Source organism: Sceloporus occidentalis, unplaced genomic scaffold (assembly GCF_023333645.1).
Source record: "Sceloporus occidentalis isolate IW3139 unplaced genomic scaffold, rSceOcc1.0.p SCAF_8, whole genome shotgun sequence".
NCBI lineage: Eukaryota > Metazoa > Chordata > Lepidosauria > Squamata > Phrynosomatidae > Sceloporus > Sceloporus occidentalis.
The window spans coordinates 40,221,588-40,247,416 of record NW_028316988.1 but is presented as its reverse complement, the minus strand read 5'-3'; positions in this window follow the sequence as shown (position 1 = coordinate 40,247,416).

The window sequence follows — 25,829 nt, the reverse complement described above, 5'->3', positions numbered from 1 at the left end:
CTATGGGCAAGCAATCTCCATTATTTCCTATGGGCAAGCATTCTGCAATGATATTCTATGGGCAAGCAATCTCCATTATTTCCTATGGGCAAGGAATCTCCAATGATTCTCTATGGGCAAGTAATCTCCATTATTTCCTATGGGCAAGCAATCTCCAATGATTCTCTATGGGCAAGCAATCTCCATTATTTCTTATGGGCAAGCAATCTCCAATGATTCTCTATGGGCAAGAAATCCCCATTATTTCCTATGGGCAAGCAATTTCGTACCTTTCCTTATGGTCAGGTGAATACTATGTTTCCCAAAGGGCAAGCAATCTCCAATGATTCTCTATGGGCAAGCAATCACCATTATTTCCTATGGGCAAGCAATTTCGTACCTTTCCTTATGGTCAGGTGAATACTATGTTTCCCAAAGGGCAAGCAATCTCCAGTGATTCTCTATGGGCAAGCAACCACCATTATATCCTATGGGGAAGCAATTTCTTATCTTGCCCTATGGGCAGGTAAATACTATGTTTCCCAAAGGGCAAGCAATCTCCCATGAATCTCTATGGGCAAGAAATAACCATTATTTCCTATGGGCAAGCAATTTGTTATGTTTCCCTACGGTCAGGTAAATACTATGTATCCCAAAGGGCAAGCAGTCTCCAATGATTCTATATGGGCAAGCAATCTCCATTATTTCCTATGGGCAAGCAATTTCTTATCTTTCCTTATGTTCAGGTAAATACTATGTTTCCCAAAGGGCAAGCAATCTCCACTGATTCTCTATGGGCAAGCAATCCGCATTATTTCCTATGGGCAAGCAATTTCTTCTCTTTCACTATGCTCAGGTAAATACTATGTTTCCCAAATGGCAAGGAATCTCCCATGAATCTCTATGGGCAAGAAATCCCCATTATGTCCTATGGGCAAGCAATTTCGTACCTTTCCTTATGGTCAGGTGAATACTATGTTTCCCAAAGGGCAAGCAATCTCCAATGATTCTCTATGGGCAAGCAATCACCATTATTTCCTATGGGCAAGCAATTTCTTATCTTGCCCTATGGACAGGTAAATACTATGTTTCCCAAAGGGAAGGAATCTCCCATGAATCTCTATGGGCAAGAAATAACTATTATTTCCTATGGGCAAGCAATTTCTTATGTTTCCCTGCGGTCAGGTAAATACTATGTTTCCCAAAGGGCAAGTAATCTCCAATGAATCTCTATGGGCAAGCAATCTCCATTATTTCCTATGGGCAGGCAATCTCCAATGATTCTCTATGGGCAAGCAATCTCCATTATTTCCTATGGTCAGTCAATCTCCAATGATTCTCTATGGGCAAGCAATCATCATTATTTCGAATGGGCAAGCAATCTCCAATGATTCTCTATGGGCAAGCAATCTCCATTATTTCCTATGGGCAAGCATTCTCCAATGATTCTCTATGGGCAAGCAATCTCCATTATTTCCTATGGGCAAGCAATCTCCAATGATTCTCTATGGGCAAGTAATCTCCATTATTTCCTATGGGCAAGCAATCTCCAATGATTCTCTATGGGCAAGCAATCCCAATTATTTCCTATGGGCAGCAATTTCTTATCTTTCCTTAGGTTCAGGTAAATACTATGTTTCCCAAAGGGCAAGCAATCTCCACTGATTCTCTATTGGCAAGCAATCCGCATTATTTCCTATGGGCAAGCAATTTCTTCTCTTTCACTATGGTCAGGTAAATACTATGTTTCCCAAATGGCAAGGAATCTCCCATGAATCTCTATGGGCAAGAAATCCCCATTATTTCCTATGGGCAAGCAATTTCGTACCTTTCCTTATGGTCAGGTGAATACTATGTTTCCCAAAGGGCAAGCAATCTCCAATGATTCTCTATGGGCAAGCAATCACCATTATTTCCTATGGGCAAGCAATTTCGTACCTTTCCTTATGGTCAGGTGAATACTATGTTTCCCAAAGGGCAAGCAATCTCCAGTGATTCTCTATGGGCAAGCAACCACCATTATTTCCTATGGGGAAGCAATTTCTTATCTTGCCCTATGGGCAGGTAAATACTATGTTTCCCAAAGGGCAAGCAATCTCCCATGAATCTCTATGGGCAAGAAATAACCATTATTTCCTATGGGCAAGCAATTTGTTATGTTTCCCTACGGTCAGGTAAATACTATGTATCCCAAAGGGCAAGCAGTCTCCAATGATTGTCTATGGGCAAGCAATCTCCATTATTTCCTATGGGCAAGCAATTTCTTATCTTTCCTTATGTTCAGGTAAATACTATGTTTCCCAAAGGGCAAGCAATCTCCACTGATTCTCTATGGGCAAGCAATCCGCATTATTTCCTATGGGCAAGCAATTTCTTCTCTTTCACTATGCTCAGGTAAATACTATGTTTCCCAAATGGCAAGGAATCTCCCATGAATCTCTATGGGCAAGAAATCCCCATTATTTCCTATGGGCAAGCAATTTCGTACCTTTCCTTATGGTCAGGTGAATACTATGTTTCCCAAAGGGCAAGCAATCTCCAATGATTCTCTATGGGCAAGCAATCACCATTATTTCCTATGGGCAAGCAATTTCTTATCTTGCCCTATGGACAGGTAAATACTATGTTTCCCAAAGGGAAGGAATCTCCCATGAGTCTCTATGGGCAAGAAATAACTATTATTTCCTATGGGCAAGCAATTTCTTATGTTTCCCTGCGGTCAGGTAAATACTATGTTTCCCGAAGGGCAAGTAATCTCCAATGAATCTCTATGGGCAAGCAATCTCCATTATTTCCTATGGGCAGGCAATCTCCAATGATTCTCTATGGGCAAGCAATCTCCATTATTTCCTATGGTCAGGCAATCTCCAATGATTCTCTATGGGCAAGCAATCATCATTATTTCGAATGGGCAAGCAATCTCCAATGATTCTCTATGGGCAAGCAATCTCCATTATTTCCTATGGGCAAGCATTCTCCAATGATTCTCTATGGGCAAGCAATCTCCATTATTTCCTATGGGCAAGCATTCTCCAATGATTCTCTATGGGCAAGTAATTTCCATTATTTCCTATGGGCAAGCAATCTCCAATGATTCTCTATGGGCAAGCAATCTCCATTATTTCTTATGGGCAAGCAATCTCCAATGATTCTCTATGGGCAAGCAATCCCAATTATTTCCTATGGGCAAGCAATTTCTTATCTTTCCTTAGGTTCAGGTAAATACTATGTTTCCCAAAGGGCAAGCAATCTCCACTGATTCTCTATTGGCAAGCAATCCGCATTATTTCCTATGGGCAAGCAATTTCTTATCTTGCCCTATGGACAGGTAAATACTATGTTTCCCAAAGGAAAGGAATCTCCCATGAATCTCTATGGGCAAGAAATAACTATTATTTCCTATGGGCAAGCAATTTCTTATGTTTCCCTGCGGTCAGGTAAATACTATGTTTCCCAAAGGGCAAGTAATCTCCAATGAATCTCTTTGTGCAAGCAATCTCCATTATTTCCTATGGGCAAGCATTCTCCAATGAATCTCTATGGGCAAGCAATCTCCATTATTTCCTATGGGCAGGCAATCTCCAATGATTCTCTATGGGCAAGCAATCTCCATTATTTCCTATGGTCAGGCAATCTCCAATGATTCTCTATGGGCAAGCAATCATCATTATTTCGAATGGGCAAGCAATCTCCAATGATTCTCTATGGGCAAGCAATCTCCATTATTTCCTATGGGCAAGCATTCTCCAATGATTCTCTATGGGCAAGCAATCTCCATTATTTCCTATGGGCAAGCATTCTCCGATGATTCTCTATGGGCAAGTAATTTCCATTATTTCCTATGGGCAAGCAATCTCCAATGATTCTCTATGGGCAAGCAATCTCCATTATTTCTTATGGGCAAGCAATCTCCAATGATTCTCTATGGGCAAGCAATCCCAATTATTTCCTATGGGCAAGCAATTTCTTATCTTTCCTTAGGTTCAGGTAAATACTATGTTTCCCAAAGGGCAAGCAATCTCCACTGATTCTCTATTGGCAAGCAATCCGCATTATTTCCTATGGGCAAGCAATTTCTTATCTTGCCCTATGGACAGGTAAATACTATGTTTCCCAAAGGAAAGGAATCTCCCATGAATCTCTATGGGCAAGAAATAACTATTATTTCCTATGGGCAAGCAATTTCTTATGTTTCCCTGCGGTCAGGTAAATACTATGTTTCCCAAAGGGCAAGTAATCTCCAATGAATCTCTTTGGGCAAGCAATCTCCATTATTTCCTATGGGCAAGCATTCTCCAATGATTCTCTATGGGCAAGCAATCTCCATTATTTCCTATGGGCAAGCATTCTCCAATGATTCTCTATGGGCAAGCAATCTCCATTATTTCCTATGGGCAAGCAATCTCCAATGATTCTCTATGGGCAAGTAATCTCCATTATTTCCTATGGGCAAGCAATCTCCAATGATTCTCTATGGGCAAGCAATCCCAATTATTTCCTATGGGCAAGCAATTTCTTATCTTTCCTTAGGTTCAGGTAAATACTATGTTTCCCAAAGGGCAAGCAATCTCCACTGATTCTCTATTGGCAAGCAATCCGCATTATTTCCTATGGGCAAGCAATTTCTTCTCTTTCACTATGGTCAGGTAAATACTATGTTTCCCAAATGGCAAGGAATCTCCCATGAATCTCTATGGGCAAGAAATCCCCATTATTTCCTATGGGCAAGCAATTTCGTACCTTTCCTTATGGTCAGGTGAATACTATGTTTCCCAAAGGGCAAGCAATCTCCAATGATTCTCTATGGGCAAGCAATCACCATTATTTCCTATGGGCAAGCAATTTCGTACCTTTCCTTATGGTCAGGTGAATACTATGTTTCCCAAAGGGCAAGCAATCTCCAGTGATTCGCTATGGGCAAGCAACCACCATTATTTCCTATGGGGAAGCAATTTCTTATCTTGCCCTATGGGCAGGTAAATACTATGTTTCCCAAAGGGCAAGCAATCTCCCATGAATCTCTATGGGCAAGAAATAACCATTATTTCCTATGGGCAAGCAATTTGTTATGTTTCCCTACGGTCAGGTAAATACTATGTTTCCCAAAGGGAAGCAGTCTCCAATGATTCTCTATGGGCAAGCAATCTCCATTATTTCCTATGGGCAAGTAATATCCAATGATTCTCTATGGGCAAGCAATCTCCATTATTTCCTATGGGCAAGCAATCTCCAATGATTCTCTATGGGCAAGCAATCTCCATTACTCCCTAGAGGCAAGCAATCTCCAATGATTCTCTATGGGCAAGCAATCTCCATTACTCCCTAGAGGCAAGCAATCTCCAATGATTCTCTATGGGCAAGCAATCTCCATTATTTCCTATGGGCAAGCAATCTCCAATGATTCTCTATGGGCAAGCAATATCCATTACTCCCTTGGGGCAAGCAATCTCCAATGATTCTCTATGGGCAAGTAATCTCCCTTATTTGCTATGGGCAAGTAATATCCAATGATTCTCTATGGGCAAGCAATCTCCATTATTCCCTATGGGCAAGCAATCTCCAAGGAATCTCTAAGGGCAAGCAATCTCCATTATTTCCTATGGGCAAGCAATCTCAAATGATTCTCTATGGGCAAGCAATCTCCATTATGTCCTTTCGTCAAGCAATCTCCAATGATTCTCAAAGGGCAAGTAATCTCCATTATTTCCTATGGGTTAGGGTTAGGGTCAGGGTTTGGGGTTAGGGTTAGGGTCAGTATTAGGATTAGGATTAGGGTTAGGATTAGGGTTAGGGTTAGGATTAGGATTAGGGTTAGGATTAAGGTTAGGATAAGTATTAGGATTAGGGTTAGGATTAGGATTAGGATTAGGATTAGGGTTCGGATTAGGGTTAGGGTTAGGTTTAGGTCTAGTGCCAGGGATAGGGGTTTGGGGTTAGGGTTAGGGCTAGGGTTAGGATTAGGGTTAGGGTTAGCAATCTCCTTTATTTCCTATAGGCAAGCAATCTCCAATGATTCTCTATGGGCAAGCAATGCCTATTATTTCCTATGGGCAAGCAATTTCTTATCTTTCCTTATGTTCAGGTAAATACTATGTTTCCCAAATGGCAAGGAATCTCCCATGAATCTCTATGGGCAAGAAATCCACATTATTTCCTATGGGCAAGCAATTTCGTACCATTCCTTATGGTCAGGTGAATACTATGTTTCCCAAAGGGCAAGCAATCTCCACTGATTCTCTATGGGCAAGCAATCCCCATTATTTTCTATGAGCAAGCAATTTCTTCTCTTTCACTATGGTCAGGTAAATACTATGTTTCCCAAATGGCAAGGAATCTCCCATGAATCTCTATGGGCAAGAAATCCCCATTATTTCCTATGGGCAAGCAATTTCGTACCTTTCCTTATGGTCAGGTGAATACTATGTTTCCCAAAGGGCAAGCAATCTCCAATGATTCTCTATGGGCAAGCAATCCCCATTATTTCCTATGGGCAAGCAATTTCGTACCTTTCCTTATGGTCAGGTGAATACTATGTTTCCCAAAGGGCTAGCAATCTCCACTGATTCTCTATTGGCAAGCAATCCGCATTATTTCCTATGGGCAAGCAATTTCTTATCTTGCCCTATGGACAGGTAAATACTATGTTTCCCAAAGGAAAGGAATCTCCCATGAATCTCTATGGGCAAGAAATAACTATTATTTCCTATGGGCAAGCAATTTCTTATGTTTCCCTGCGGTCAGGTAAATACTATGTTTCCCAAAGGGCAAGTAATCTCCAATGAATCTCTTTGGGCAAGCAATCTCCATTATTTCCTATGGGCAAGCATTCTCCAATGATTCTCTATGGGCAAGCAATCTCCATTATTTCCTATGGGCAAGCATTCTCCAATGATTCTCTATGGGCAAGCAATCTCCATTATTTCCTATGGGCAAGCAATCTCCAATGATTCTCTATGGGCAAGTAATCTCCATTATTTCCTATGGGCAAGCAATCTCCAATGATTCTCTATGGGCAAGCAATCCCAATTATTTCCTATGGGCAAGCAATTTCTTATCTTTCCTTAGGTTCAGGTAAATACTATGTTTCCCAAAGGGCAAGCAATCTCCACTGATTCTCTATTGGCAAGCAATCCGCATTATTTCCTATGGGCAAGCAATTTCTTCTCTTTCACTATGGTCAGGTAAATACTATGTTTCCCAAATGGCAAGGAATCTCCCATGAATCTCTATGGGCAAGAAATCCCCATTATTTCCTATGGGCAAGCAATTTCGTACCTTTCCTTATGGTCAGGTGAATACTATGTTTCCCAAAGGGCAAGCAATCTCCAATGATTCTCTATGGGCAAGCAATCACCATTATTTCCTATGGGCAAGCAATTTCGTACCTTTCCTTATGGTCAGGTGAATACTATGTTTCCCAAAGGGCAAGCAATCTCCAGTGATTCGCTATGGGCAAGCAACCACCATTATTTCCTATGGGGAAGCAATTTCTTATCTTGCCCTATGGGCAGGTAAATACTATGTTTCCCAAAGGGCAAGCAATCTCCCATGAATCTCTATGGGCAAGAAATAACCATTATTTCCTATGGGCAAGCAATTTGTTATGTTTCCCTACGGTCAGGTAAATACTATGTTTCCCAAAGGGAAGCAGTCTCCAATGATTCTCTATGGGCAAGCAATCTCCATTATTTCCTATGGGCAAGTAATATCCAATGATTCTCTATGGGCAAGCAATCTCCATTATTTCCTATGGGCAAGCAATCTCCAATGATTCTCTATGGGCAAGCAATCTCCATTACTCCCTAGAGGCAAGCAATCTCCAATGATTCTCTATGGGCAAGCAATCTCCATTACTCCCTAGAGGCAAGCAATCTCCAATGATTCTCTATGGGCAAGCAATCTCCATTATTTCCTATGGGCAAGCAATCTCCAATGATTCTCTATGGGCAAGCAATATCCATTACTCCCTTGGGGCAAGCAATCTCCAATGATTCTCTATGGGCAAGTAATCTCCCTTATTTGCTATGGGCAAGTAATATCCAATGATTCTCTATGGGCAAGCAATCTCCATTATTCCCTATGGGCAAGCAATCTCCAAGGAATCTCTAAGGGCAAGCAATCTCCATTATTTCCTATGGGCAAGCAATCTCAAATGATTCTCTATGGGCAAGCAATCTCCATTATGTCCTTTCGTCAAGCAATCTCCAATGATTCTCAAAGGGCAAGTAATCTCCATTATTTCCTATGGGTTAGGGTTAGGGTCAGGGTTTGGGGTTAGGGTTAGGGTCAGTATTAGGATTAGGATTAGGGTTAGGATTAGGGTTAGGGTTAGGATTAGGATTAGGGTTAGGATTAAGGTTAGGATAAGTATTAGGATTAGGGTTAGGATTAGGATTAGGATTAGGATTAGGGTTCGGATTAGGGTTAGGGTTAGGTTTAGGTCTAGTGCCAGGGATAGGGGTTTGGGGTTAGGGTTAGGGCTAGGGTTAGGATTAGGGTTAGGGTTAGCAATCTCCTTTATTTCCTATAGGCAAGCAATCTCCAATGATTCTCTATGGGCAAGCAATGCCTATTATTTCCTATGGGCAAGCAATTTCTTATCTTTCCTTATGTTCAGGTAAATACTATGTTTCCCAAATGGCAAGGAATCTCCCATGAATCTCTATGGGCAAGAAATCCACATTATTTCCTATGGGCAAGCAATTTCGTACCATTCCTTATGGTCAGGTGAATACTATGTTTCCCAAAGGGCAAGCAATCTCCACTGATTCTCTATGGGCAAGCAATCCCCATTATTTTCTATGAGCAAGCAATTTCTTCTCTTTCACTATGGTCAGGTAAATACTATGTTTCCCAAATGGCAAGGAATCTCCCATGAATCTCTATGGGCAAGAAATCCCCATTATTTCCTATGGGCAAGCAATTTCGTACCTTTCCTTATGGTCAGGTGAATACTATGTTTCCCAAAGGGCAAGCAATCTCCAATGATTCTCTATGGGCAAGCAATCCCCATTATTTCCTATGGGCAAGCAATTTCGTACCTTTCCTTATGGTCAGGTGAATACTATGTTTCCCAAAGGGCTAGCAATCTCCACTGATTCTCTATGGGCAAGCAATCCGCATTATTTCCTATGGGCAATTTCTTCTCTTTCACTATGGTCACATAAATACTATGTTTCCCAAATGGCAAGGAATCTCCCATGAATCTCTTTGGGCAAGCAATCACCATTATTTCCTATGGGCAAGCAATTTCTTATCTTGCCCTATGGACAGGTAAATACTATGTTTCCCAAAGGGAAGGAATCTCCCATGAATCTCTATGGGCAAGAAATAACTATTATTTCCTATGGGCAAGCAATTTCTTATGTTTCCCTGCGGTCAGGTAAATACTATCTTTCCCAAAGGGCAAGTAATCTCCAATGAATCTCTATGGGCAAGCAATCTCCATTATTTCCTATGGGCAGGCAATCTCCAATGATTCTCTATGGGCAAGCAATCTCCATTATTTCCTATGGTCAGGCAATCTCCAATGATTCTCTATGGGCAAGCAATCATCATTATTTCGAATGGGCAAGCAATCTCCAATGATTCTCTATGGGCAAGCAATCTCCATTATTTCCTATGGGCAAGCATTCTCCAATGATTCTCTATGGGCAAGCAATCTCCATTATTTCCTATGGGCAAGCAATCTCCAATGATTCTCTATGGGCAAGTAATCTCCATTATTTCCTATGGGCAAGCAATCTCCAATGATTCTCTATGGGCAAGCAATCTCCATTATTTCTTATGGGCAAGCAATCTCCAATGATTCTCTATGGGCAAGCAATCCCAATTATTTCCTATGGGCAAGCAATTTCTTATCTTTCCTTAGGTTCAGGTAAATACTATGTTTCCCAAAGGGCAAGCAACCTCCACTGATTCTCTATTGGCAAGCAATCCGCATTATTTCCTATGGGCAAGCAATTTCTTCTCTTTCACTATGGTCAGGTAAATACTATGTTTCCCAAATGGCAAGGAATCTCCCATGAATCTCTATGGGCAAGAAATCCCCATTATTTCCTATGGGCAAGCAATTTCGTACCTTTCCTTATGGTCAGGTGAATACTATGTTTCCCAAAGGGCAAGCAATCTCCAATGATTCTCTATGGGCAAGCAATCACCATTATTTCCTATGGGCAAGCAATTTCGTACCTTTCCTTATGGTCAGGTGAATACTATGTTTCCCAAAGGGCAAGCAATCTCCAGTGATTCTCTATGGGCAAGCAACCACCATTATTTCCTATGGGGAAGCAATTTCTTATCTTGCCCTATGGGCAGGTAAATACTATGTTTCCCAAAGGGCAAGCAATCTCCCATGAATCTCTATGGGCAAGAAATAACCATTATTTCCTATGGGCAAGCAATTTGTTATGTTTCCCTACGGTCAGGTAAATACTATGTATCCCAAATAGCAAGCAGTCTCCAATGATTCTATATGGGCAAGCAATCTCCATTATTTCCTATGGGCAAGCAATTTCTTATCTTTCCTTATGTTCAGGTAAATACTATGTTTCCCAAAGGGCAAGCAATCTCCACTGATTCTCTATGGGCAAGCAATCCGCATTATTTCCTATGGGCAAGCAATTTCTTCTCTTTCACTATGCTCAGGTAAATACTATGTTTCCCAAATGGCAAGGAATCTCCCATGAATCTCTATGGGCAAGAAATCCCCAATATTTCCTATGGGCAAGCAATTTCGTACCTTTCCTTATGGTCAGGTGAATACTATGTTTCCCAAAGGGCAAGCAATCTCCAATGATTCTCTATGGGCAAGCAATCACCATTATTTCCTATGGGCAAGCAATTTCTTATCTTGCCCTATGGACAGGTAAATACTATGTTTCCCAAAGCGAAGGAATCTCCCATGAATCTCTATGGGCAAGAAATAACTATTATTTCCTATGGGCAAGCAATTTCTTATGTTTCCCTGCGGTCAGGTAAATACTATGTTTCCCAAAGGGCAAGTAATCTCCAATGAATCTCTATGGGCAAGCAATCTCCATTATTTCCTATGGGCAGGCAATCTCCAATGATTCTCTATGGGCAAGCAATCTCCATTATTTCCTATGGTCAGTCAATCTCCAATGATTCTCTATGGGCAAGCAATCATCATTATTTCGAATGGGCAAGCAATCTCCAATGATTCTCTATGGGCAAGCAATCTCCATTATTTCCTATGGGCAAGCATTCTCCAATGATTCTCTATGGGCAAGCAATCTCCATTATTTCCTATGGGCAAGCAATCTCCAATGATTCTCTATGGGCAAGTAATCTCCATTATTTCCTATGGGCAAGCAATCTCCAATGATTCTCTATGGGCAAGCAATCTCCATTATTTCTTATGGGCAAGCAATCTCCAATGATTCTCTATGGGCAAGCAATCCCAATTATTTCCTATGGGCAAGCAATTTCTTATCTTTCCTTAGGTTCAGGTAAATACTATGTTTCCCAAAGGGCAAGCAATCTCCACTGATTCTCTATTGGCAAGCAATCCGCATTATTTCCTATGGGCAAGCAATTTCTTCTCTTTCACTATGGTCAGGTAAATACTATGTTTCCCAAATGGCAAGGAATCTCCCATGAATCTCTATGGGCAAGAAATCCCCATTGTTTCCTATGGGCAAGCAATTTCGTACCTTTCCTTATGGTCAGGTGAATACTATGTTTCCCAAAGGGCAAGCAATCTCCAATGATTCTCTATGGGCAAGCAATCACCATTATTTCCTATGGGCAAGCAATTTCGTACCTTTCCTTATGGTCAGGTGAATACTATGTTTCCCAAAGAGCAAGCAATCTCCAGTGATTCGCTATGGGCAAGCAACCACCATTATTTCCTATGGGGAAGCAATTTCTTATCTTGCCCTATGGGCAGGTAAATACTATGTTTCCCAAAGGGCAAGCAATCTCCCATGAATCTCTATGGGCAAGAAATAACCATTATTTCCTATGGGCAAGCAATTTGTTATGTTTCCCTACGGTCAGGTAAATACTATGTTTCCCAAAGGGAAGCAGTCTCCAATGATTCTCTATGGGCAAGCAATCTCCATTATTTCCTAAGGGCAAGTAATATCCAATGATTCTCTATGGGCAAGCAATCTCCATTATTTCCTATGGGCAAGCAATCTCCACTGATTCTCTATGGGCAAGCAATCCGCATTATTTCCTATGGGCAATTTCTTCTCTTTCACTATGGTCACATAAATACTATGTTTCCCAAATGGCAAGGAATCTCCCATGAATCTCTTTGGGCAAGCAATCACCATTATTTCCTATGGGCAAGCAATTTCTTATCTTGCCCTATGGACAGGTAAATACTATGTTTCCCAAAGGGAAGGAATCTCCCATGAATCTCTATGGGCAAGAAATAACTATTATTTCCTATGGGCAAGCAATTTCTTATGTTTCCCTGCGGTCAGGTAAATACTATGTTTCCCAAAGGGCAAGTAATCTCCAATGAATCTCTATGGGCAAGCAATCTCCATTATTTCCTATGGGCAGGCAATCTCCAATGATTCTCTATGGGCAAGCAATCTCCATTATTTCCTATGGGCAGGCAATCTCCAATGATTCTCTATGGGCAAGCAATCTCCATTATTTCTTATGGGCAAGCAATCTCCAATGATTCTCTATGGGCAAGCAATCCCAATTATTTCCTATGGGCAAGCAATTTCTTATCTTTCCTTAGGTTCAGGTAAATACTATGTTTCCCAAAGGGCAAGCAACCTCCACTGATTCTCTATTGGCAAGCAATCCGCATTATTTCCTATGGGCAAGCAATTTCTTCTCTTTCACTATGGTCAGGTAAATACTATGTTTCCCAAATGGCAAGGAATCTCCCATGAATCTCTATGGGCAAGAAATCCCCATTATTTCCTATGGGCAAGCAATTTCGTACCTTTCCTTATGGTCAGGTGAATACTATGTTTCCCAAAGGGCAAGCAATCTCCAATGATTCTCTATGGGCAAGCAATCACCATTATTTCCTATGGGCAAGCAATTTCGTACCTTTCCTTATGGTCAGGTGAATACTATGTTTCCCAAAGGGCAAGCAATCTCCAGTGATTCTCTATGGGCAAGCAACCACCATTATTTCCTATGGGGAAGCAATTTCTTATCTTGCCCTATGGGCAGGTAAATACTATGTTTCCCAAAGGGCAAGCAATCTCCCATGAATCTCTATGGGCAAGAAATAACCATTATTTCCTATGGGCAAGCAATTTGTTATGTTTCCCTACGGTCAGGTAAATACTATGTTTCCCAAAGGGAAGCAGTCTCCAATGATTCTCTATGGGCAAGCAATCTCCATTATTTCCAAAGGGCAAGTAATATCCAATGATTCTCTATGGGCAAGCAATCTCCATTATTTCCTATGGGCAAGCAATCTCCAATGATTCTCTATGGGCAAGCAATCTCCATTACTCCCTAGGGGCAAACAATCTCCAATGATTCTCTATGGGCAAGTAATCTCCCTTATTTGCTATGGGCAAGTAATATCCAATGATTCTCTATGGGCAAGCAATCTCCATTATTTCGTAAGGGCAAGCAATCTCCAATGATTCTCTATGGGCAAGCAATCCCCATTATTTTCTATGGGCAAGCAATTTCTTATCTTTCCCTGTGGGCAGGTAAATACTATGTTTCCCAAAGGAAAAGCAATCTCCCATTAATCTCTATGGGCAAGCAATCTCCATTATTTCGTATGGGCAAGCAATCTCCAATGATTCTCTATGGGCAAGCAATCTCCATTATTACCTATGGGCAAGCAATCTCCATTACTCCCTATGGGCAAGCAATCTCCAATGATTCTCTATGGGCAAGCAATCTCCATTATTTCCTATTGGCAAGCAATCTCAAATGATTCTCTATGGGCAAGCAATCTCCATTATGTCCTTTCGGTAAGCAATCTCCAATGATTCTCTAAGGGCAAGTAATCTCCATTATTTCCTATGGGTTAGGGTTAGGGTCAGGGTTTGGGGTTAGGGTTAGGGTCAGTATTAGGATTAGGATTAGGGTTAGGATTAGGGTTAGGGTTAGGATTAGGATTAGGGTTAGGATTAAGGTAAGGATAAGCATTAGGATTAGGGTTAGGATTAGGATTAGGATTAGGATTAGGGTTCGGATTAGGGTTAGGGTTAGGTTTAGGTCTAGTGCCAGGGATAGGGGTTAGTGTGAGGGTTTGAGGCTTGGGGTTAGGGTTAGGGCTAGGGTTAGGATTAGGGTTAGGGTTAGCAATCTCCATTATTTCCTATAGGCAAGCAATCTCCAATGATTCTCTATGGGCAAGCAATCCCTATTATTTCCTATGGGCAAGCAATTTCTTATCTTTCCTTATGTTCAGGTAAATACTATGTTTCCCAAAGGGCAAGCAATCTCCACTGATTCTCTATGGGCAAGCAATCCGCATTATTTCCTATGGGCAAGCAATTTCTTCTCTTTCACTATGCTCAGGTAAATACTATGTTTCCCAAATGGCAAGGAATCTCCCATGAATCTCTATGGGCAAGAAATCCCCATTATTTCCTATGGGCAAGCAATTTCGTACCTTTCCTTATGGTCAGGTGAATACTATGTTTCCCAAAGGGCAAGCAATCTCCACTGATTCTCTATGGGCAAGCAATCCCCATTTTTTTCTATGAGCAAGCAATTTCTTCTCTTTCACTATGGTCAGGTAAATACTATGTTTCCCAAATGGCAAGGAATCTCCCATGAATCTCTATGGGCAAGAAATCCCCATTATTTCCTATGGGCAAGCAATTTCGTACCTTTCCTTATGGTCAGGTGAATACTATGTTTCCCAAAGGGCAAGCAATCTCCAATGATTCTCTATGGGCAAGCAATCACCATTATTTCCTATGGGCAAGCAATTTCGTACCTTTCCTTATGGTCAGGTGAATACTATGTTTCCCAAAGGGCAAGCAATCTCCAGTGATTCTCTATGGGCAAGCAACCACCATTATTTCCTATGGGGAAGCAATTTCTTATCTTGCCCTATGGGCAGGTAAATACTATGTTTCCCAAAGGGCAAGCAATCTCCCATGAATCTCTATGGGCAAGAAATAACCATTATCTCCTATGGGCAAGCAATTTGTTATGTTTCCCTACGGTCAGGTAAATACTATGTTTCCCAAAGGGCAAGTAGTCTCCAATGATTCTCTATGGGCAAGCAATCTCCATTATTTCCTATGGGCAAGCAATTTCTTACCTTTCCTTATGTTCAGGTAAATACTATGTTTCCCAAAGGGCAAGCAATCTCCACTGATTCTCTATGGGCAAGCAATCCGTATTATTTCCTATGGGCAAGCAATTTCTTCTCTTTCACTATGCTCAGGTAAATACTATGTTTCCCAAATGGCAAGGAATCTCCCATGAATCTCTATGGGCAAGAAATCCCCATTATTTCCTATGGGCAAGCAATTTCGTACCTTTCCTTATGGTCAGGTGAATACTATGTTTCCCAAAGGGCAAGCAATCTCCAATGATTCTCTATGGGCAAGCAATCACCATTATTTCCTATGGGCAAGCAATTTCTTATCTTGCCCTATGGACAGGTAAATACTATGTTTCCCAAAGGGAAGGAATCTCCCATGAATCTCTATGGGCAAGAAATAACTATTATTTCCTATGGGCAAGCAATTTCTTATGTTTCCCTGCGGTCAGGTAAATACTATGTTTCCCAAAGGGCAAGTAATCTCCAATGAATCTCTATGGGCAAGCAATCTCCATTATTTCCTATGGGCAGGCAATCTCCAATGATTCTCTATGGGCAAGCAATCTCCATTATTTCCTACGGTCAGTCAATCTCCAATGATTCTCTATGGGCAAGCAATCATCATTATTTCGAATGGGCAAGCAATCTCCAATGATTCTCTATGGGCAAGTAATCTCCATTATTTCCTATGGGCAAGCATTCTCCAATGATTCTCTATGGGCAAGCAATCTCCATTATTTCCTATGGGCAAGCAATCTCCAATGATTCTCTATGGGCAAGCAATCTCCATTATTTCCTATGGGCAAGCATTCTCCAATGATTCTCTATGGGCAAGCAATCTCCATTATTTCCTATGGGCAAGCAATCTCCAATGATTCTCTATGGGCAAGCAATCTCCATTATTTCCTATGGGCAAGCATTCTCCAATGATTCTCTATGGGCAAGCAATCTCCATTATTTCCTATGGGCAAGCAATCTCCAATGATTCTCTATGGGCAAGCAATCTCCATTATTTCCTATGGTCAGTCAATCTCCAATGATTCTCTATGGGCAAGCAATCATCATTATTTCGAATGGGCAAGCAATCTCCAATGATTCTCTATGGGCAAGCAATCTCCATTATTTCCTATGGGCAAGCATTCTCCAATGATTCTCTATGGGCAAGCAATCTCCATTATTTCTTATGGGCAAGCAATCTCCAATGATTCTCTATGGGCAAGCAATCCCAATTATTTCCTATGGGCAAGCAATTTCTTATCTTTCCTTAGGTTCAGGTAAATACTATGTTTCCCAAAGGGCAAGCAATCTCCACTGATTCTCTATTGGCAAGCAATCCGCATTATTTCCTATGGGCAAGCAATTTCTTCTCTTTCACTATGGTCAGGTAAATACTATGTTTCCCAAATGGCAAGGAATCTCCCATGAATCTCTATGGGCAAGAAATCCCCATTATTTCCTATGGGCAAGCAATTTCGTACCTTTCCTTATGGTCAGGTGAATACTATGTTTCCCAAAGGGCAAGCAATCTCCAATGATTCTCTATGGGCAAGCAATCACCATTATTTCCTATGGGCAAGCAATTTCGTACCTTTCCTTATGGTCAGGTGAATACTATGTTTCCCAAAGGGCAAGCAATCTCCAGTGATTCGCTATGGGCAAGCAACCACCATTATTTCCTATGGGGAAGCAATTTCTTATCTTGCCCTATGGGCAGGTAAATACTATGTTTCCCAAAGGGCAAGCAATCTCCCATGAATCTCTATGGGCAAGAAATAACCATTATTTCCTATGGGCAAGCAATTTGTTATGTTTCCCTACGGTCAGGTAAATACTATGTTTCCCAAAGGGAAGCAGTCTCCAATGATTCTCTATGGGCAAGCAATCTCCATTATTTCCTATGGGCAAGTAATATCCAATGATTCTCTATGGGCAAGCAATCTCCATTATTTCCTATGGGCAAGCAATCTCCAATGATTCTCTATGGGCAAGCAATCTCCATTACTCCCTAGGGGCAAGCAATCTCCAATGATTCTCTATGGGCAAGTAATCTCCCTTATTTGCTATGGGCAAGTAATATCCAATGATTCTCTATGGGCAAGCAATCTCCATTATTTCCTATGGGCAAGCAATCTCCAATGATTCTCTATGGGCAAGCAATCCCCATTATTTTCTATGGGCAAGCAATTTCTTATCTTTCCCTGTGGGCAGGTAAATACTATGTTTCCCAAAGGAAAAGCAATCTCCCATTAATCTCTATGGGCAAGCAATCTCCATTATTTCGTATGGGCAAGCAATCTCCAATGATTCTCTATGGGCAAGTAATCTCCATTATTACCTATGGGCAAGCAATCTCCATTACTCCCTATGGGCAAGCAATCTCCAATGATTCTCTATGGGCAAGCAATCTCCATTATTTCCTATTGGCAAGCAATCTCAAATGATTCTCTATGGGCAAGCAATCTCCATTATGTCCTTTCGGCAAGCAATCTCCAATGATTCTCTAAGGGCAAGTAATCTCCATTATTTCCTATGGGTTAGGGTTAGGGTCAGGGTTTGGGGTTAGGGTTAGGGTCAGTATTAGGATTAGGATTAGGGTTAGGATTAGGGTTAGGGTTAGGATTAGGATTAGGGTTAGGATTAAGGTTAGGATAAGTATTAGGATTAGGGTTAGGATTAGGATTAGGATTAGGATTAGGGTTCGGATTAGGGTTAGGGTTAGGTTTAGGTCTAGTGCCAGGGATAGGGGTTAGTGTGAGGGTTTGAGGTTTGGGGTTAGGGTTAGGGCTAGGGTTAGGATTAGGGTTAGGGTTAGCAATCTCCATTATTTCCTATAGGCAAGCAATCTCCAATGATTCTCTATGGGCAAGCAATCCCTATTATTTCCTATGGGCAAGCAATTTCTTATCTTTCCTTATGTTCAGGTAAATACTATGTTTCCCAAAGGGCAAGCAATCTCCACTGATTCTCTATGGGCAAGCAATCCGCATTATTTCCTATGGGCAAGCAATTTCTTCTCTTTCACTATGCTCAGGTAAATACTATGTTTCCCAAATGGCAAGGAATCTCCCATGAATCTCTATGGGCAAGAAATCCCCATTATTTCCTAAGGGCAAGCAATTTCGTACCTTTCCTTATGGTCAGGTGAATACTATGTTTCCCAAAGGGCAAGCAATCTCCACTGATTCTCTATGGGCAAGCAATCCCCATTTTTTTCTATGAGCAAGCAATTTCTTCTCTTTCACTATGGTCAGGTAAATACTATGTTTCCCAAATGGCAAGGAATCTCCCATGAATCTCTATGGGCAAGAAATCCCCATTATTTCCTATGGGCAAGCAATTTCGTACCTTTCCTTATGGTCAGGTGAATACTATGTTTCCCAAAGGGCAAGCAATCTCCAATGATTCTCTATGGGCAAGCAATCACCATTATTTCCTATAGGCAAGCAATTTCGTACCTTTCCTTATGGTCAGGTGAATACTATGTTTCCCAAAGGGCAAGCAATCTCCAGTGATTCTCTATGGGCTAGCAACCACCATTATTTCCTATGGGGAAGCAATTTCTTATCTTGCCCTATGGGCAGGTAAATACTATGTTTCCCAAAGGGCAAGCAATCTCCCATGAATCTCTATGGGCAAGAAATAACCATTATTTCCTATGGGCAAGCAATTTGTTATGTTTCCCTACGGTCAGGTAAATACTATGTTTCCCAAAAGGCAAGCAGTCTCCAATGATTCTCTATGGGCAAGCAATCTCCATTATTTCCTATGGGCAAGCAATTTCTTATCTTTCCTTATGTTCAGGTAAATACTATGCTTCCCAAAAGGCAAGCAATCTCCACTGATTCTCTATGGGCAAGCAATCCGCATTATTTCCTATTGTCAAGCAATTTCTTCTCTTTCACTATGCTCAGGTAAATACTATGTTTCCCAAATGGCAAGGAATCTCCCATGAATCTCTATGGGCAAGAAATCCCCATTATTTCCTATGGGCAAGCAATTTCGTACCTTTCCTTATGGTCAAGTGAATACTATTTTTCCCAAAGGGCAAGCAATCTCCAATGATTCTCTATGGGCAAGCAATCACCATTATTTCCTATGGGCAAGCAATTTCTTATCTTGCCCTATGGACAGGTAAATACTATCTTTCCCAAAGGGAAGGAATCTCCCATGAATCTCTATGGGCAAGAAATAACTATTATTTCCTATGGGCAAGCAATTTCTTATGTTTCCCTGCGGTCAGGTAAATACTATGTTTCCCAAAGGGCAAGTAATCTCCAATGATTCTCTATGGGCAAGCAATCTCCATTATTTCCTAAGGGCAAGCATTCTCCAATGATTCTCTATGGGCAAGTAATCTCCATTATTTCCTATGGGCAAGCAATCTCCAATGATTCTCTATGGGCAAGCAATCTCCATTATTTCTTATGGGCAAACAATCTCCAATGATTCTCTATGGGCAAGCAATCCCAATTATTTCCTATGGGCAAGCAATTTCTTATCTTTCCTTAGGTTCAGGTAAATACTATGTTTCCCAAAGGGCAAGCAATCTCCACTGATTCTCTATTGGCAAGCAATCCGCATTATTTCCTATGGGCAAGCAATTTCTTCTCTTTCACTATGGTCAGGTAAATACTATGTTTCCCAAATGGCAAGGAATCTCCCATGAATCTCTATGGGCAAGAAATCCCCATTATTTCCTATGGGCAAGCAATTTCGTACCTTTCCTTATGGTCAGGTGAATACTATGTTTCCCAAAGGGCAAGCAATCTCCAATGATTCTCTATGGGCAAGCAATCACCATTATTTCCTATGGGCAAGCAATTTCGTACCTTTCCTTATGGTCAGGTGAATACTATGTTTCCCAAAGGGCAAGCAATCTCCAGTGATTCGCTATGGGCAAGCAACCACCATTATTTCCTATGGGGAAGCAATTTCTTATCTTGCCCTATGGGCAGGTAAATACTATGTTTCCCAAAGGGCAAGCAATCTCCCATGAATCTCTATGGGCAAGAAATAACCATTATTTCCTATGGGCAAGCAATTTGTTATGTTTCCCTACGGTCAGGTAAATACTATGTTTCCCAAAGGGAAGCAGTCTCCAATGATTCTCTATGGGCAAGCAATCTCCATTACTCCCTAGGGGCAAGCAATCTCCAATGATTCTCTATGGGCAAGCAATCCCCATTATTTTCTATGGGCAAGCAATTTCTTATCTTTCCCTGTGGGCAGGTAAATACTATGTTTCCCAAAGGAAAAGCAATCTCCCATTAATCTCTATGGGCAAGCAATCTCCATTATTTCGTATGGGCAAGCAATCTCCAATGATTCTCTATGGGCAAGCAATCTCCATTATTACCTATGGGCAAGCAATCTCCATTACTCCCTATGGGCAAGCAATCTCCAATGATTCTCTATGGGCAAGCAATCTCCATTATTTCCTATTGGCAAGCAATCTCAAATGATTCTCTATGGGCAAGCAATCTCCATTATGTCCTTTCGGCAAGCAATCTCCAATGATTCTCTAAGGGCAAGTAATCTCCATTATTTCCTATGGGTTAGGGTTAGGGTCAGGGTTTGGGGTTAGGGTTAGGGTCAGTATTAGGATTAGGATTAGGGTTAGGATTAGGGTTAGGGTTAGGATTAGGATTAGGGTTAGGATTAAGGTTAGGATAAGTATTAGGATTAGGGTTAGGATTAGGATTAGGATTAGGATTAGGATTAGGGTTCGGATTAGGGTTAGGGTTAGGTTTAGGTCTAGTGCCAGGGATAGGGGTTAGTGTGAGGGTTTGAGGTTTGGGGTTAGGGTTAGGGCTAGGGTTAGGATTAGGGTTAGGGTTAGCAATCTCCATTATTTCCTATAGGCAAGCAATCTCCAATGATTCTCTATGGGCAAGCAATCCCTATTATTTCCTATGGGCAAGCAATTTCTTATCTTTCCTTATGTTCAGGTAAATACTATGTTTCCCAAAGGGCAAGCAATCTCCACTGATTCTCTATGGGCAAGCAATCCGCATTATTTCCTATGGGCAAGCAATTTCTTCTCTTTCACTATGCTCAGGTAAATACTATGTTTCCCAAATGGCAAGGAATCTCCCATGAATCTCTATGGGCAAGAAATCCCCATTATTTCCTATGGGCAAGCAATTTCGTACGTTTCCTTATGGTCAGGTGAATACTATGTTTCTCAAAGGGCAAGCAATCTCCACTGATTCTCTATGGGCAAGCAATCCCCATTTTTTTCTATGAGCAAGCAATTTCTTCTCTTTCACTATGGTCAGGTAAATACTATGTTTCCCAAATGGCAAGGAATCTCCCATGAATCTCTATGGGCAAGCAATCCGCATTATTTCCTATGGGCAAGCAATTTCTTCTCTTTCACTATGCTCAGGTAAATACTATGTTTCCCAAATGGCAAGGAATCTCCCATGAATCTCTATGGGCAAGAAATCCCCATTATTTCCTATGGGCAAGCAATTTCGTACCTTTCCTTATGGTCAGGTGAATACTATGTTTCCCAAAGGGCAAGCAATCTCCAATGATTCTCTATGGGCAAGCAATCACCATTATTTCCTATGGGCAAGCAATTTCTTATCTTGCCCTATGGACAGGTAAATACTATGTTTCTCAAAGGGAAGGAATCTCCCATGAATCTCTATGGGCAAGAAATAACTATTATTTCCTATGGGCAAGCAATTTCTTATGTTTCCCTGCGGTCAGGTAAATACTATGTTTCCCAAATGGCAAGTAATTTCCAATGAATCTCTATGGGCAAGCAATCTCCATTATTTCCTATGGGCAGGCAATCTCCAATGATTCTCTATGGGCAAGCAATCTCCATTATTTCCTATGGTCTGTCAATCTCCAATGATTCTCTATGGGCAAGCAATCAACATTATTTCGAATGGGCAAGCAATCTCCAATGATTCTCTATGGGCAAGCAATCTCCATTATTTCCTATGGGCAAGCATTCTCCAATGATTCTCTATGGGCAAGCAATCTCCATTATTTCCTATGGGCAAGCAATCTCCAATGATTCTCTATGGGCAAGTAATCTCCATTATTTCCTATGGGCAAGCAATCACCAATGATTCTCTATGGGCAAGCAATCTCCATTATTTCTTATGGGCAAGCAATCTCCAATGATTCTCTATGGGCAAGCAATCCCAATTATTTCCTATGGGCAAGCAATTTCTTATCTTTCCTTAGGTTCAGGTAAATACTATGTTTCCCAAAGGGCAAGCAATCTCCACTGATTCTCTATTGGCAAGCAATCCGCATTATTTCCTATGGGCAAGCAATTTCTTCTCTTTCACTATGGTCAGGTAAATACTATGTTTCCCAAATGGCAAGGAATCTCCCATGAATCTCTATGGGCAAGAAATCCCCATTATTTCCTATGGGCAAGCAATTTCGTACCTTTCCTTATGGTCAGGTGAATACTATGTTTCCCAAAGGGCAAGCAATCTCCAGTGATTCTCTATGGGCAAGCAATCCCAATTATTTCCTATGGGCAAGCAATTTCTTATCTTTCCTTAGGTTCAGGTAAATACTATGTTTCCCAAAGGGCAAGCAATCTCCACTGATTCTCTATGGGCAAGCAATCCGCATTATTTCCTATGGGCAAGCAATTTCTTCTCTTTCACTATGGTGACATAAATACTATGTTTCCCAAATGGCAAGGAATCTCCAATGATTCTCTATGGGAAAGCAATCACCATTATTTCCTATGGGCAAGCAATTTCGTACCTTTCCTTATGGTCAGGTGAATACTATGTTTCCCAAAGGGCAAGCAATCTCCAGTGATTCGCTATGGGCAAGCAACCACCATTATTTCCTATGGGGAAGCAATTTCTTATCTTGCCCTATGGGAAGGTAAATACTATGTTTCCCAAAGGGCAAGCAATCTCCCATGAATCTCTATGGGCAAGAAATAACCATTATTTCCTATGGGCAAGCAATTTGTTATGTTTCCCTACGGTCAGGTAAATACTATGTTTCCCAAAGGGAAGCAGTCTCCAATGATTCTCTATGGGCAAGCAATCTCCATTATTTCCTATGGGCAAGCAATCTCCAATGATTCTCTATGGGCAAGCAATCTCCATTACTCCCTAGGGGCAAGCAATCTCCAATGATTCTCTATGGGCAAGTAATCTCCCTTATTTGCTATGGGCAAGTAATATCCAATGATTCTCTATGCGCAAGCAATCTCCATTATTTCGTAAGGGCAAGCAATCTCCAATGATCCTCTATGGGCAAGCAATCCCCATTATTTTCTATGGGCAAGCAATTTCTTATCTTTCCCTGTGGGCAGGTAAATACTATGTTTCCCAAAGGAAAAGCAATCTCCCATTAATCTCTATGGGCAAGCAATCTCCATTATTTCGTATGGGCAAGCAATCTCCAATGATTCTCTATGGGCAAGCAATCTCCATTATTACCTATGGGCAAGCAATCTCCATTACTCCCTATGGGCAAGCAATCTCCAATGATTCTCTATGGGCAAGCAATCTCCATTATTTCCTATTGGCAAGCAATCTCCAATGATTCTCTATGGGCAAGCAATCTCCATTATGTCCTTTCGGCAAGCAATCTCCAATGATTCTCTAAGGGCAAGTAATCTCCATTATTTCCTATGGGTTAGGGTTAGGGTCAGGGTTTAGGGTTAGGGTTAGGGTCAGTATTAGGATTAGGATTAGGGTTAGGATTAGGGTTAGGGTTAGGATTAGGATTAGGGTTAGGATTAAGGTTAGGATAAGTATTAGGATTAGGGTTAGGATTAGGATTAGGATTAGGGTTCGGATTAGGGTTAGGGTTAGGTTTAGGTCTAGTGCCAGGGATAGGGGTTAGTGTGAGGGTTTGAGGTTTGGGGTTAGCGTTAGGGCTAGGGTTAGGATTAGGGTTAGGGTTAGCAATCTCCATTATTTCCTATAGGCAAGCAATCTCCAATGATTCTCTATGGGCAAGCAATCTCCATTATTTCCTATGGGCAAGCATTCTCCAATGATTCTCTATGGGCAAGCAATCTCCATTATTTCCTATGGTCAAGCAATCTCCAATGATTCTCTATGGGCAAGTAATCTCCATTATTTCCTATGGGCAAGCAATCTCCAATGATTCTCTATGGGCAAGCAATCTCCATTATTTCTTATGGGCAAGCAATCTCCAATGATTCTCTATGGGCAAGCAATCCCTATTATTTCCTATGGGCAAGCAATTTCTTATCTTTCCTTATGTTCAGGTAAATACTATGTTTCCCAAAGGGCAAGCAATCTCCACTGATTCTCTATGGGCAAGCAATCCGCATTATTTCCTATGGGCAAGCAATTTCTTCTCTTTCACTATGCTCAGGTAAATACTATGTTTCCCAAATGGCAAGGAATCTCCCATGAATCTCTATGGGCAAGAAATCCCCTTTATTTCCTATGGGCAAGCAATTTCGTACATTTCCTTATGGTCAGGTGAATACTATGTTTCCCAAAGGGCAAGCAATCTCCAATGATTCTCTATGGGCAAGCAATCCCCATTTTTTTCTATGAGCAAGCAATTTCTTCTCTTTCACTATGGTCAGGTAAATACTATGTTTCCCAAATGGCAAGTAATCTCCCATGAATCTCTATGGGCAAGAAATCCCCATTATTTCCTATGGGCAAGCAATTTCGTACCTTTCCTTATGGTCAGGTGAATACTATGTTTCCCAAAGGGCAAGCAATCTCCAATGATTCTCTATGGGCAAGCAATCCCCATTATTTCCTATGGGCAGGCAATTTCGTACCTTTCCTTATGTTCAGGTGAATACTATGTTTCCCAAAGGGCAAGCAATCTCCAGTGATTCTCTATGGGCAAGCAATCCCAATTATTTCCTATGGGCAAGCAATTTCTTATCTTTCCTTAGGTTCAGGTAAATACTATGTTTCCCAAAGGGCAAGCAATCTCCACTGATTCTCTATGGGCAAGCAATCCGCATTATTTGCTATGGGCAAGCAATTTCTTCTCTTTCACTATGGTCACATAAATACTATGTTTCCCAAATGGCAAGGAATCTCCCATGAATCTCTATGGGCAAGCAATCACCATTATTTCCTATGGGCAAGCAATTTCTTATCTTGCCCTATGGACAGGTAAATACTATGTTTCCCAAAGGGAAGGAATCTCCCATGAATCTCTATGGGCAAGAAATAACTATTATTTCCTATGGGCAAGCAATTTCTTATGTTTCCCTGCGGTCAGGTAAATACTATGTTTCCCAAAGGGCAAGTAATCTCCAATGAATCTCTATGGGCAAGCAATCTCCATTATTTCCTAAGGGCAGGCAATCTCCAATGATTCTCTATGGGCAAGCAATCTCCATTATTTCCTATGGTCAGGCAATCTCCAATGATACTCTATGGGCAAGCAATCTCCATTATTTCCTATGGGCAAGCAATCTCCAATGATTCTCTATGGGCAAGTAATCTCCATTATTTCCTATGGGCAAGCAATCTCCAATGATTCTCTATGGGCAAGCAATCTCCATTGTTTCCTATGGGCAAGCAATCTCCAATGATTCTCTATGGGCAAGTAATCTCCATTATTTCCTATGGGCAAGCAATCTCCAATGATTCTC